A 12,037-nucleotide genomic window follows, 5' to 3' on the forward strand; every position below is an offset into this window, starting at 1 on the left:
AAAATCTCCCCTTCCCCCCAGTGCTCAGCAGTGAGTATATTCTGTGGTGGATTTGCTCTGTACCATCTGTTTGACTCACCATCTACCTCTGCCTAAGAGCTATTTTCATCATTAGTGCAATGAAGTATCTGTTCTGTACACATGAACAGAAATAGTAATAGAAATGTAGCCGTGTTAGTCTGGTCTAGCTGAAACAAAAAACAGGACTATGCAGCACTTTAACAAGATGGTTTACTAGGTGATGAGCTTTCGTGGGCCAAACCCACTTCCTCAGATCAAAATAGTGGAAGAAAATTGGCATTTTGATCAGAGGAAGTAGGTCTGGCCCACGAAAGCTCATCACCTAATAAACCATCTTGTTAGTCTTTAAAGTGCTACGTAGTCCTGGTTTTTGTTTCATGAACAGAAATGGCATTGTGCTTCAGAAGAGTCATATTTAAAGAGCTTCCTAACTGAATCTTGTAAGAAACTGACATGATCTGCTAGGATGGGCTTTAAAACCAATATGATGGCTTTAGCTAACAGCTGTTCTCTCTAATCACTAGTAGGCAATTGTTACAGGAAGGCTGTTTGACTGGCTGAATTTAATACAGCTACAACATAACTGAGTAGTTTTGTTGGAACAGCTAGAGCAAAGGTGTTGGGCAGGGGAGGGTGGGGAGGTGAGAGACAAGTGAGGGGGAGTGCAGGAATCCTAACTTGCTTACATTGGAATACTGCGTTTGGATTTTATAATTAAAACTTTCAGAGTTTGATAGAGAGCTGCTGTAAGCTTTTAGGGTATGTCTACACTAGCCCCCTAGTTCGAACTAGGGAGGCTAATGTAGGCATTCGAAGTTGCAAATGAAGCCCGGGATTTAAATATCCCGGGCTTCATTTGCATCTCCCCGGGCGCCGCCGTTTTTAAATGTCCCTTAGTCTGAACTCTGTGCCCGCGGCTACACGCGGCACGGAGTAAGTAGTTCAAATTAGGATCTCTAATTCGAACTACCAGTACACCATGAGGAGTAACGGTAGTTCGAATTACGATCTCTAATTCGAACTACCTACTCCGTACCACGTGTAGCCGTGGGCACGGAGTTTGAACTAAGGGACATTTAAAAATGGTGGCGCCAGGGAAGATGCAAATGAAGCCCGGGATATTTAAATCCCAGGTTTCATTTGCAACTTCGAATGCCTACATTAGCCTCCCTAGTTCGAACTAGGGGGCTAGTGTAGACATACCCTTACTTACTGAATACACACCTCAGGATGCTAGCAGTCCTTGTGATTCAGCTGACTACAACACTTGATAACAAAATACCTGGTCTATATTTTGAGTATTCAGAGGATAAAAGCTGCTCTCAGACTTGAAGATCGGAAGGGACCATCATCCTGTTTGACCTACACATTGCAGGCCACAGAACCTAGACTGCTAACCTTTAACTGATCTCCTCAAATCATGGATTAAAGACTTCAAGTTACAGAGATTCCCACAATTTACCTGACGTTTAACCTGCAGTGAAAATTGAAAAACCTTCCGGGTCTCTACTGATCTGACCTAGGGAATATTCCTCCACAATCAGCCAGACTCTGAGCATGTGGGCAGGACCCATCAAACAGATACCTGGGACAGAATATCAGAACTTAGAGCCCTCCCCATTACTGGCTGTTAGACATATTTGCTGCTAGCAGTTTCAGGGCATGTCTACAAGTTTAGATTGAATTCAATAATGTTGACTTTTTAGCACCTGCATTTACAGAGGTGCATGTCCTCATTGGGTGTATGAGGTCAATGTAGTGGGTCCCCAGTAGTGTATCTACCTTCAGCTTTGATAGTGATGCACTATGAGTAGCCATCCCACAGTTCTGCTTCCCCTTGGCATTCTGGGTTAGGCTCCCAGCATCTGATGGGACAAAAACATTGCAACAGGTGGTTCTGGATACATTTCATCAGCCTCCCATAATGCACTTATCTCCTCCCTGCTTGAAAGCAATTGCAAACAGGTTTTTCATACCCTTTCTTCCCTGGTTATTCATGCAGACTTCAAACTGCTCTGGCAAGCATTGCAAACACCCTACACACTATGCTGCAGTTTGCCCAAAGCTTAAACAGGAGCTGCCAGAGCACAAAAGGATGTGAGGAGGCTGTGAACACAGACATGCAGGAACCCATTGAGTGGAGCAATTAGCATGTGCTGAAGGCAGTCAATCCTGCTGACACAGTGGAATGCTGATTTTGGTCAAAACAGACTGGTGGAACCACATAGTTATGCAGGGTTTTCAATAATACGGTAACTTTGAGATCCACTAGTGAATGCTCGGGCAAGTTAAAATGTTCCCCAACAGGTTTCTGTGTGTTGCCTTTTCAGATACCTGATTTCTGTCCATTAATCCTTTCTTGTAGCGACTGTCCAGTTTGGCCAATATCCATGGCAGAGGAGCATTGCTGGCACTTGATGGCATAGATCAAGTGGTGGATGTGTGGTTTTATGAGCCTCTGATGTGGTGGTTTGTGGTTAGGTCCTGTGATGTCGCCTGTTTAGATGTGTGGACAGCTTGCACCATGATTGCAGGAGTGGGTTCCTGGATGAGTATGATGGTGTGCTGTGTGGTTACTGGACAGAATGTTTGAGGTTAGGGGGTTGTCTGTCAACATGAAAGAAGGAAGACAGTACAGAGAGTGAGATCAGCTGTTGTGACTTGCACGGGATATGCCATGTTTGTCTCCCTCCCAGAGGATAGGAGAGACTTTGTACGAAATGCAAGCTGGTCTCCATGTTGGAAGAGAAGGTTAAAGGACTTGAGGCCCAAGTGTCAACACTGCATTCCATAAGAGAAAACAAAGACTTTCTGGATAGAAGTCAGCATTTGATATTGATACGGGAGGCACAGCATGCTGAAGAACCAGAGAGGGCCATACAGAATGGGGAAGAAAATTAGCAGTATGTGACCTCCAGGAGAAGGCAGACAACTCTGATAGCTTCAATCCAGATAGAGGTAAGTAACTGTTTTCCAGGCTGTCTGCACAGGTACTATGGTGGAGAATGCTTTGGCCAGGACCTCTTAGGGAAGGGATCAGAAAGAGACCCCATCGACATGGCATTCATCATAGTCTAGAGATGGGGGTTCCACGACCACCACTATCAAGAGAAGACAACGGGTGGTGGTGGTTGGGGACTCCCTCCTAAAGAGGACAGAGTTATCCATCTGCCATCCACACCGGGAAACTTGAGACGTGCGCTGTTTGTCTGGAGCGAGAATTCAGGATGTGACGAGAGTATCTTTCAAGACTGACCAAGCCCTCGGATTCCTACCCCTTCCTACTCCTCCACATAAGAACCAACGATACTGCCAAAAATGACCTTGAGCAGGTGTGGGGAAGAAGGATCAAAGAATTTGAGGTGCAAGTGATGTTCTTGTCCATCTTCCCAGTTGAAGGAAAAGGCCCAGGTAGGGATTGTCAAATTGTGGCAGTAAATGTGTGGTTGCACAGGTGGTGTCTGAGAGAGGGCTTTGGATTCTTCGATCATGGGATGTTGTTCCAGGCACAAGGATTGCTAGGAAGAGATGGGATCCACCTAACCAAGAGAGGGAAGAGTATCTTTGCAGGCAGGCTTGCAAACCTAGTGAGGAGGGCTTTAAACTAGGTTCATTGGAGGATGATGACCTAAGCCCTGAGGTAAGTGGGGAAATGGGATACCAGGAAGAAACACAAAGTGGAAGATGCAAGAGAGAGGACTCATGATTTGTACAGAAAAGGTAGGGCAAGCAACTAGTTATCTAAGGTGTCTACACGAATGCAAGAACCTTGGAAACAAGCAGGAAGAATTGGAAGTCCTGGCATAAAGAACTATGATTTGACTGGAAAAATGGAGAGTTGGTGGAATGACTCACATGACTGGAGCACTGCCATAGAATTATAAACTGTTCAGGAAGAACAAGCAGGGGAGAAGAGGAGGAGTTGCACTGTATGTAAGAGAGAGTATGATTGTTCAGAGCTCCAGTACAAAGCATGAGAAAAGCCTGTTGAAAATTTTTGGGTTAAATTTAGAGGTGGGAGCAGAAAGGATGATGAGGTGTCTGTATTAGCCCACCAGATCAGGTGGATGAGGTTTTCTTCAGACCACTAACAGATTTCCAGATCACAGGCCCTGGTTCTCATGGGCGACTTTAACCACCCTGACATCTGTTGGGAGATCAATACCGCAGTACATAGCCAATCCAGGAAGCTTTTGGAGAATGTTGGAGATAACTTCCTGGTACAAGTGCTGAAGGAACCAATCAGGGGCCATGCACAGTTTGATCTGCTGCTCACAAACGGGGGAATTAGTAGGGGAAGTAGAGGTGGGTGACAACCTGGGCAGCAGTGATCATGAGATGGTAGATTTCAGGATCCTGACCAAAGGAAGAAAGGAGAGCAGCAAAATGCACACCCTGGACTTCAGAAAAGCAGCCTTTGACTCCCTCAGACACCTGATGGGCAGGATCCTCTGGAACACTAACATGAGAGGGAAAAGGAGTCCATGAGAACTGGCTGTATTTTAAAGAAGCCTTATTGAAGGTGCAGGAACAAACCATCCTGATGTGCAGTAATAAAAGCAAATATTGTAGGATGTATCCCTGCTGTATCCTTTATCCACTGTGTCCAGTGCAATTTTGACACAGATACCAGTATTTCTTTTGCTGCTTCAGAGTTCTGCCTGCACAGATTCCTCTCCCCACATAGCAGTCAGGTGTAGGATCTCCTTCCCGGTCCATGCTGGAGCTCGTTTGCGACCTTGGGCTTTCATGGTTAGGCGTGCTGCGGGGATTACAATGCTGGCCAAACCAGAAATTAAAATCAAAATTTCTCAAGGCTTTACCCATGCACCTAGCAGAGCAGCAGAGTTGAAAGTATTGGCCAGAGTGGTCACATTGAGGCACTATAGGACACTTCCCACAGTCCAAGAACATTGACTTTCAGAGTGCCACATATGCACTATCCCACGCTCAACCATGTACAGTCAAATTTAGCATTACTTTTCTCGAGTACAGAAATAAGACTTTAACCACCCTTAACATTGGCAGAGGCGGCGTAGACTCATTGTTTAGAAAAATCAACTTACTTACGGCGACGATCTTCCACCTAATCTCGTAGTGTAGGCCAGGCCACAGCTCAGCTATGTTAATTGTAGGCCTTCTCGTCATGTCATATCCTCCTCCATAAACTTATCAAGCTGCATAAACTTATTGAAGCCTGTTAGTTTTTTTTGACACTACACGTCCCTGGAAGGCTGTTCCAGAACTTCACTCCTCTGATGGTTGGAAACTTTTTGCCTAATTTTAAACCTAAACTTGTTGGTGGCTAGTTGATAGCAACTTGTATTTGTATCTGTATTGTTGCTTAACTCCTTTTACTCCCTGGCATTTACCCATTATAAATGCATCAGAGACCCCATCCCCTCTACCTTCATTTGACTACCTGGTTTGTTTAGATTAAAGGTAGGGCTTCCAGTCTTCAGATCATCCCAGGTATCCTTCTCTGCACTTGTTCCAGTTTGAATTAATCTTTCTTAAACATGAAAGACCAGAATGATACATGTTGTTCCAGATGAGATCTCACTAGTGCCTTATACAATGGCACTAACACTTCTCTGTGTCTGCTGGAAATACCTCATCTGTTGCATCGTAGGACTGCTTTAGCCTTTTTCCACAGTCACATCACATTAGCACATCACATCATCCTGTGATCAATCAATGCACCCATATCTTTCTCTGTCACTTCAAATATACCCTCAATTTATAGCAAAAACTCTTGTTGTTAATCCCTAAATGCAAGACATTTTGCACGATTAAATGTTTTCCCATTTCTATTACTCCCATTTACAAGGTCATCTAGATCATCATCTATGATTTTCTGATCCTCCTGTACATTGGTAATACCTTCCAACTTTCTGTTACCTATACATTTTATTAGCATAGTCCTTTTGGTCCCAAGATCAGTAATAGAAATGTTAATTAACTGGTCCCATAGCCAATCTGACAAAATCCACTATTAACCTGCCAGCCTCTGACCATTCACTTTTCAGAATGATTCTTCTCCCCTTTAATCAGTTCCTTGTTAATTCCCTGATTAATTTCCAGCTTCTCCAATTTAATAATTTCTCATGTGGAACTATATCAGATGCCTTGCTAAAAATTAGAGCTACTGCATTTTCTTTGTTGAAAAATCAGTTATCTTCTCAAAGGTCAGGTCAGTCTGGCGTGATCTGCCTTTTGTAAAATAATGGTATAGTTTATCCAAGTTAATATTAACCTCTAAATCTTAAGGCTACGTCTAGACTGGCATGATTTTCCGGAAATGCTTTTAACGGAAAAGTTTTCCATTAAAAGCATTTTCAGAAAAGAGCGTCTAGATTGGCACGGACACTTTTCTGCAAAAGCACATTTTGCGGAAAAGCGTCCGTGGCCAATCTTTTCTGCAAAAAAACCCCGATCGCCATTTTCGCGATCGGGGCTTTTTTGCAGAAAACAAATCTCAGCTGTCTACAGTGGCCCTTTTGCGCAAAAGTTTTGCGCAAAAGGGACTTTTGCCCAAACGGGAGCAGCATAGTATTTCCGCAAGAAGCACTGATTTCTTACAGTAGGAAGTCAGTGCTTTTGTGGAAATTCAAGCGGCCAGCGGCCAGTGTAGACAGCTGGCAAGTTTTTCCGGAAAAGTGGCTGATTTTCCAGAAAAACTGGCCAGTCTAGACACAGCCTAACTTTTTTCTTGCAAAATTTGTTCCAAGACCTTGCATACAACTGAGTCAAACTAACAAGCCTGTAGGTTCCTGAAACCTTCCCTGTCCCTCTCCTTAAAAATAGACACTGCATTAGAAATTCTGCAGTCAGAGGGGACTTGCAATTTCATATCCCAGTGTCTTTAATACAGTTGGATGGAGATGATCTGATTTCATCCCATTAAATTCTTTGTCTGACTTCCACCTCACGTGGTATTTTCTACCTCCATACACTCATTCCCATTAGCTACTCCACTACTACTCTGAAACGCTTCATTACCCTAAAAAACTAACTAAAAACTAAGGTAAAGTATTGCTTAATCTCCACCTCACCCTCAGGGCTAAGCAGTCCTACTTCTTTCCTTGTTTTATTTATATAGCCATAGAACCTTTTGCCATTGATTTTAATTCCCTTAACAAGGGAATTAAACTCTGCTTTGTTTTGGCAGTTCTCACTTTGTCCCTACACTTTCTGATCTCTCCAGAGGTAGCTTTTGTTCCATTCCTTGGAGGTCTTTTGCTTTTGCTTAATCACCTGTTTGAGATGCTTGTTCAACCAGCTTGGTCTGCAGCCTTTCCCTACAAATTATTTTCTACTTCCTTGGGATGCAACCTTCAGTTTCTGCAACTTCAAGTTAAAGGAACTCCAAGGCTCCTTCCCCTTCAGATCTTTGAGTTGTCCAGTCCACTTCTCTAATTCCCTTAATTTCTTAAAGATTGCCCTTTTGATACCAAGGGACCTAGCTGCATATTTATTTTTGTTTACCCTTCCATTTAATTTAAACTGAATTAGCTCATGATCACTCAAACAAAGGTTGTACTCTATAACCAGCTATTTTCTGGAGAGCCTCACTACTCACCAGCACCAAATCTACACAAATCTAAGTTCATTAAGCAGCTTTTTGGTGAAGTAGTATCAGCTATCACAGTGTGTCTCAACCTTTTTTTTTAATAAAGTACACCTTTAAAAATATATATATATATATATATAAGTACCCCCAGTACCTATAGTTTTTAGACACACAATTTTTTTTCTACCATTGCAACATATTGGTTTAAACAACTTAATCGTAGCCGGGCAGGCAATGAAATTTTTGGGTGTAAAAAGTACAAAAATAATAAAACGCTGTAAAACATAAAACAAAAAATCAGTTTTCTCCAAATTTCAGTTATGTTGATGTACCCCCCCAGACTTCTCAAGTACCCCTGAGGGTACCACTGGTTGAAAAACACTGAGCTATCACATCTAAGAAAATTTGGGCCCTACTATTCTTAGTACCACTTGTCCTCAAAACTATATCTGGGAAGTTAAAGAATCACATAATTCCCATTAATATTTATTTTCAATAAAAACAAAGAGGTCTCTATCCTTATCCAAATTGGATCACGGTGAACCTCTAATATTGCCCCAAAGTGATTTTAGCTCAAACAGACTGCCTAATCCATTTCATTACTTCTAATTTTACAGACTAATACATAATGCTATTTCACCACCTTTATTTTTGTCTTTCTTGAACAGCCTTCAATATCTGTATTGCAATCATGACTACTATTCAACTATGTTTATCATCCCTATAATATCTGGTTTCACTTTCTGCACCAGTAGTTCTAGTTCTTGTCACCCAGGCTCTTTGCGCTTGTGAACAAACATCTTACTTGTTGCTTCCTGGCTTGACCCACATTAAGAAGGAACAGTCTCCTAGTCACTGCTGTTCTGTTTGCCATTGCTGTGTCCTTTCTTGATTTCCCCCCCCCCCCCCCGCAATGTTAAAAATCAAGCATGGAAATCCCATGAGCATCTCCCCCAAGTTTCTAGTTCAAAGCTCTTTCAGTCAGTTGTGCCAATCTCCATCCCAAGTGTCTATTTCTCTGCCTACTCAAGTGAGTCCATCCCATGAGAATAATCCTCCCTGCATGATTGCCTCCCAATGGGCAAAGATTCAAAAGTCCGCCTGAAAGCACCTCTGCTAAGCCATCTGATCATCGTCATAACCTTGTCTCACCTTCAATCTCCTGCTCTAGGGAGGGAAAGAATCCCACTATCATCTCCCACAACTTGCCGTAGTACCAATCTAGCTGTAACATTTGTTCCCTCATAAAAGATAATCAGTGGATTCTTTCTTGCTCCCCTTCAGATCTCTTCAGCCTTTGCTCCTGGCAGACACTCATTCTTCTGCTTTTCGGAACAGCTCTAGTGACAGGCCTCTCTCTTTTTCTTGGTAGGCAATCAGCAGTCGTGTAGACCTGCCATTTCCTAATGTTAGTACAATTCTCTGGCCTCTCTTTCTGGCTGCAAGTCCTCTTGTTTTTTATTCTTCCTTGCAATCTTCTGCAGGCCATCCTCTCTCCTCTGAAATTTTCATTGGCTCTTCCCCTCTGCTTATAGAAGGCTTAAAGAACCCAGCCCTCTTTTTCCCCTTCATTATCCAACTCCGCAGACCTGTTCCTTCACTAGGCACTCTCTTCCTCTGCCTGCTTTCTATAGTCACATGATTCCACTGCCCACTTTCCTCACTTAACAGTCTCCCCTCAGAGTTCTTCAGTCTAGCTTGCTTCTGCAAGTTTTAACTTTTCCTGTCTGCCTCCCCTTGCTTTTGCTCTATCATCTATGCAAATTCCCTTCGAAATTCAGCCAGTTTCCACCTACATCTCCAAACCTCAGGTCTTCTCTTCCATCAGGAGGCATTTCATACAAAGCTCCTTTCATGTACTGCAAGATTATGTACAGCTCCCTCTCCCCCCCACATGTACATCCAGTCATCTTCATTTTCCATTCTATTGCTTGACTTACTATCACTGCTGCCTCCGCATCTGTCATAGCCTTCCCACCTAAAGTTCCATCAGCCAAAAAAGAAAAGCAAAATCCCACACACTCCCTCCTCCAAACTCCCACGCAATCAAATCTCTCCTAGTTAGAAGTCTGTTTGCTGGTGTCAAAGGCAAAAATGAGGCAGCATTTAGCAAGTTAATAGACTCGTGATAAAACTCACCAGCAACTGATGGCGACACAAAGATCCATTTTATCCTGTTTGGGCGAGAGGGGAAGCAACAAGGGTTTCTAGCCTCCTCTGCTGGGAGATCTTCAGAAAAGCCACCTCATCCAGTGTAGAAAGTGTAAGTTTTCAGCAAGGTTCAAATATGCTCACGTGCTCTGCTGTGTTCCACTCCTGTATGAGTAGGAGATATTCTTTTTTTTTCCCCCCCTCACTGGCAGGCACCAAAATTAACTGTCCATAGAGAGCTGTGCTATGGACTCCTCCCTCTTTTCTCCTCTATTTTAAGAAAGTTGACATTTCCGGTATTATTACGCAATCCATACTCTAGATGATATTCCTCTTTCGAAAGAGGAATGCGAATGAGGGAAATAAAAAATGCACATGAAGCACTGATTTACAAATCTCGTGCTTCATTTGTATAATCTCTTCTGCTCGCTTTTTTTGGAAGTTTGAAACAAAACCCTTTTTTGAAAGAACCCCATGCGCCTCATTTTTTCAGGAATAAGGGTTCTTTTGAAAAAGGGTTGTACTTTTGAAAAGAACCCTGTCTAGAATTTTTTTTTCAAAAAAATCTTTTCCAAAGAGATCAGAAGAGATTAAGCAAATGAAGCATGAGATTTGTAAATCACTGCTTTTATTTGCATTTTCAATTCCCCTCATTTCTATTCCTCTTTCGAAAGAGGAATGTAGTCTAGATGCACCTAAATGAGCACCTCATGGGTGAGAGCTAGCTAGTTCCCACTTCTAAGCTCTTGTTGCAGGCTCTCTGCAAATTGAATCATACAACTGGCAAGTAACCAATGCCATTTCACCTTTTTTTTTGACACCTTAGATTCTGGAATATATGGCAGGGAGGAAAGGTGCCACATATTGTATGTCATGCACATCCCTTCATTTCAAACTGTGAGGGGTCTGTTTAGTGTGACAAGGTCCCAGCCCTGCACTGGTAGGTGCACGCAGGTGGATTTTTTAGCCTCAGAGATTCCTAAGTGACCCACTTTCATCAAGGCCCATAGGGGAGGTGGGAAGGGGGCTAGCCCAGTCTCTGTTGCCTCTTTAGGCATGGTGGAAACAGTTTGACCTCTTCTCCCCTCAGATACATCCCCTCTACTGATTGCGGGAACAGGGGGCAGTGTGAAACTCAGTCAAACCCTTTTCTCAATCCCCTCCTGAACTCTGACCTCAGCGCTCCCTTTCCTGTGGCTTGGTGTTTTTAATACTCAGTCCTTTGACTGCACTTGTTCCCCTCTACGGGAGACTGACTGGAGGGAGAGCTTTTAAACAGCATGAGTGGGGCCTTGGTTGGTTCTAGGGCTATATTAGCCTAATGGCCTCAACAGATTCTTTGCAGGTTCATTGGAGTCATGTATCTTGATCAGCACAAAGTAGCCTTTGTTTGGCTACCCAGGGAACAGGGACTGACTCGTTCTGAGACTGACATATTTCCCTTGCACTACTTTTATACATGTCTGGTCTGAGTCCATCGCATTAGAAATGACTAGAAGCATGAGCACAGGATTCTGGCAAATGGTGCCTACTCTGAGCAATCTGTACAGACAGCAGTTTAGATATAGCTGAAACAGAAGAAATGTCTGTAAATCACTGCCTTAGCAAAAAGCTGCTCTGGGCTTAATGGAAGACCTCCATGTTAATCATCTTCCTGTAGCACTCATACACGCTGTGAGCATCTAGGACAGCGCTACTCAACACGTAAGCCATGTGTGGCCCATGCCCTGTTTGCTTGTGGCCCGTGGATGGGAGCCAAAACAAAAAAGTAGTCAAAATACTGGTCTTCTGTAGTGATTCCTCACTACATTGCTTTTTATACATTTTAGTAGTTACATTCCTGGAGTGTCAGTGCTCATTAAAAGTGCTGTCATATGGGTGGAAATTGGCTCAATATTGCATTTTATTAATATCAGCAGAATTGACTTAAATGGGGCCTGCATATTGTATAGTTTTGCCTTCATCTCTGTATTTGTGCCCATCAGCGTGAAAGATGCTATTTGCATATACATGCAACCACACTTAAGTTGTGGCCCTCGGCATGTGCTGTGAGTATCACTGTGGCCCCTGGGGCTTCCAAAGTTGAGTAGCTCTGGCCTCGGACCTCAAGCAGCCAAGAAAATTTCCAAGCTCCACCTCCCCTCTCTCAATAGTCAAGTTATAGCCTCTTCCCAACTCTTCTAAAGCTAAGTTTAAATCTAGGTAATTCACATCATGTGTAAGTTCCATAACACTAACACAGCCTTTCTAACCTTAAATGGATAACATGACAGGAGTGGAGTTGTTTTTTCC

Source organism: Pelodiscus sinensis, chromosome 1 (assembly GCF_049634645.1).
Source record: "Pelodiscus sinensis isolate JC-2024 chromosome 1, ASM4963464v1, whole genome shotgun sequence".
Taxonomy (NCBI): domain Eukaryota; kingdom Metazoa; phylum Chordata; order Testudines; family Trionychidae; genus Pelodiscus; species Pelodiscus sinensis.